The sequence below is a fragment of the Equus quagga genome, chromosome 2, assembly GCF_021613505.1.
Source record: "Equus quagga isolate Etosha38 chromosome 2, UCLA_HA_Equagga_1.0, whole genome shotgun sequence".
Lineage (NCBI taxonomy): Eukaryota > Metazoa > Chordata > Mammalia > Perissodactyla > Equidae > Equus > Equus quagga.
Window position 1 is genome coordinate 153,096,067 of NC_060268.1, and position 3,636 is coordinate 153,099,702.

Here is a 3,636-nt window from a genome sequence, read left to right on the forward strand (position 1 = left end):
CGCCCCCGGCCCGGCGAGGGGGCACCGGGAAGGGGCAGCCCCAACTCGGCGGGCTCCAGGGTGCCCAGGGGATGCGGAGCACCGGTGGCTGCCGGTGATGGAGGAGAGAGCAGGGCCACCCTGGGATCCAGCACTGAGTGGTGCCCAAGCTCCTTTCACATCCCTGCAATTCTGTCACCTTAATAACCATAATAACACTACCATTTCTTGGTCACTTGCTGTGTGCCAGGCCCAGAGTGCCTCTCCCAGCATTACCGCATTTAATCTTCACCACCACACTTGGAAGCAGGTCCTGTCATCATCCCCACTTTACAGGCAAAGAAATGGGGTCCGAAAAGTCACACTTGCCTCCAGAGCACTTATCCCAGTTGCAATTATGCGTTTACGTTCATATTGTCATTCATTGCTATCTCCCCTGCTGGACTAACACTCAGGGAGGGGGTTTCAGGTTCCGTCTGGCACTATTCATTCCACACGATGCAGATGTTCAATAGATAGCTATCTGTTGAATGAGTGAATGAAACCCCAGAACTGGCCCCAGGTCCTCCCAGCTGCTGAGTGGCAGAGCAGGACGCAAAACCCAGGCCGTCTGGTTCCAGAGCCATGCCATCACGCGGTCCCCCCTGCAGAAAGACCCTGCACAGCACCGCCCTGCTCCGTCTCCAAACTCCAGGATGTGGTGCCAAGATGCCCAGGTACAGGGAAGGAGCCCCCCTGAGCAGCCAGACCCAGGAGAGCAGCCTGCATCGTGGCCACCACTCAAATGCTTACTCTCCTGTCCCGCTTGAACCCCTAAACCCTTAACTCCATCTCCTCAAATAATAAAAATAATAACATCATCTAATTGAATCAGAAAGCATAGCGTTTTCACACACATAGTGTGAGTGAATCCTGGCAAAGGCCCTATACAGTAGTAAGTGTGACTATCCCCAGAGGCCATGGGACAGTAGAACACCAGCCATGCGCCAAGCATGCCACCAGACCCTCTACACGCATTCACTCACTTAATCCTTGCCATCAACCTGCAAAGCTGTCATTGTGCCCTTTTATCCATGGGGACACGGTCTCAGAGCAGATGGAGTGACAGCGCTGGGGCCCTACCACCAGTCATTCAGAGCCCAGCAATAAGCCCCGTGCACCTGATACTGGAGACCCAGCCCCGCCAGGGGGCAACGCTCCCTGCAGCGTGCAGGTCTCCGCTGTAGGTGACCACAGTGCCCTGCTCAGAGAGCTCAGGCTGGCCAAGCCCCGCTGGCAGACATGGCTTCGGTCTGGCCCCCTGACCCTTCTCACCACAGCCACCATCTAATTGTTATTTGGAATTCCAAACAGGCTCCCAATCAGCCCAGGGTGCCCTGGGCAGTCTTCCTTGGGCACAACCACCCAGCCCTGTGGAATGCAGCCTCCAGACTCAGAGGGCCAAGCCAGGAGAAGACACAGCCCCTTCAGGCCCCTGCAGGGGCCAGGGAGGTAGGGCAGTGGGCAAACTGGCCAGGAGACAAGGGGACATATCAAGGAACACAAGAGAGCGGAACCCCATGGCCTGATGAGCAGCAGAACGTGCTAGGTGGGCCTGGGGGCAAACGGAAGCCATGGGCCTTCTCAGGGCCCTTCCCCGCCTCTCCCCTCTCTGCACCTGTACCCAAAGGGGAATCTGCAGCAGGCCTAGAATACAAGTGCCCAGGGCGGAGGGCAGAAGCAATGTCCCCACATCCCGCACTGTGTCATCACTCTCTCCTGGACACTCTAGTCCAAAAGATTTTTTTAATTAAAAAAAAAATCCAACTGAAAGTCAATGTCCTTGAGTGGGAGAAAAGCCAATTAATAGTGGCCATGGCCGGATCCCTCTGAGCCTGGCCCTACGAAGAGAGGAAGCTTCCAGAGGCCTTCCATTGCCGTGAATTATTCAGCATCCCTTCCCCACCTGGCCCACCAGCCCCACAGCCCGTCTGGCTGAACCAATTTCCTCACCAGCTCTGGGGCCTGCACAGCCCGTTCCCAGAAGGTCCGTAGCAAACCAATGACAATTTCTTCCCACTTGAGGGGACAGGGCTGGACCCAGAGTTATGGAACACATGATCATAAAGTTGCCGGGGCTCATGGGCTGCCGCAGAAACTGCCCAGAGGACAAAAGGCGGCTGCACAGCTGCAGTCCATAAAAATTTCACAGCCTCAGAAGGAGCCGCCGGTCCAGGCTCTGATGCTGCACGACACCCATATTGATTAGAGAGAGCGTTTGCCACCGTTATTCTGACCCCGCCCGGCTCTCACCAAGGCCGCTTTTCAGGATGTTCTTTTCGTCTTCAAATGGCTCTTTCGAGGCCTGCCTGCTGAAAAGGCAGGCTCCCTCGTCTCTCTACATCATTGCCAATCCGAGAAGTTGTGCACACAGCAAAGATCGGACGTCCTCCCGCTCTGCCCGTAATAACTCCCCCCTGGAGTCCAACCCTGAAACCCCCAAAGGAAGAATCAGAGAGAGAGAAAGGGCTTCCTGACCCTTCCCACCTTCCCAGCCTCGCGTCCCGTCACCTCCCACCGGACCAGCATGTTCCAGCCTGGGGCCAAGCTGGGCCAGCTGCCCATGAGGACAGGCATGCTCATACCCACAGGCCTTTTGCTCCTGCGTCCCCTCTGTCTGGGCTGCCTGCCCTCTCTGCTTGGCAAAATCCGACCCAACCACTGTCGGGTCCCAAAGTGCCTGATACAATGGTCCATCCTCTGAGAAGCCCCTTTACTCCAGAAAAGGGCTTCTTAGCCCAATGTGCCCCCCACAGCCCCATCACACTGCCGGCCTGGCCCTCTCCTAAGAGCTTACGGTTAGGTATCCCCTGCCGGTCCTCTCAACTGTACATCCCTGAGCGCAGGCACTCGCTCACTCCCGGCTGGAGCATCAGCACCCAGGGCAGTTCCAGGCTCTGTAATATTTGCAATAACGAGACTCTTCTCCTGATCGTATCACAACAATAGCTCTCATTTAGCAAGCATCATAATGTACCAGACATTTCCTTTCTGTTATCTTCGGTCCTCACAAGAACCAGAGAACTGACCTATCAACAGCCCGTGATGGAAAGCAACTAAGGCTCAGAGAAGTTAAGTAACTTACCCAAAGTCACACAGCAAATAACTAACTGAGCTGAGGCTCCAATCTAGGCAACCGGAGCCCTAACTCTTTCCTCTGCAGTAGGAAATTACACTCCCACCTCACCATGATTGCAAAAGAGCTCAAGAGTTCACGAAAGTCAGACAGACACTGTTCTCAAAACTAAAGGTGGAGAGAGAACAAGGAACAACGTGACTTCAAGATTCAGATCCAAAAGCAAAGGAGAGGGGCTAATGCGTCTCAGACCCAGGCTGCTGCTAGGGCAGCAGCTGCAAGAGAAATGCCCAGTGCACAGGCAAAGGAACAGAGAGGAGGAACAGGTGTGGAGGGTGACCTGCAACAGGGGCTCTCTGGATGGATCCTGACACTCAGGCCCTCTCCAGGGCCACACAGGATAATGCACAGGCTGCCCCAAGGAAACAGGGTGCCGTCCGACCTGTCCCCATGCCAGCATCTTTCCCCAGCCCCACAACACACACGCACTCACACACGCTCACACACACACACCGATTGCCATCTAGATTGCGTCTAGATTG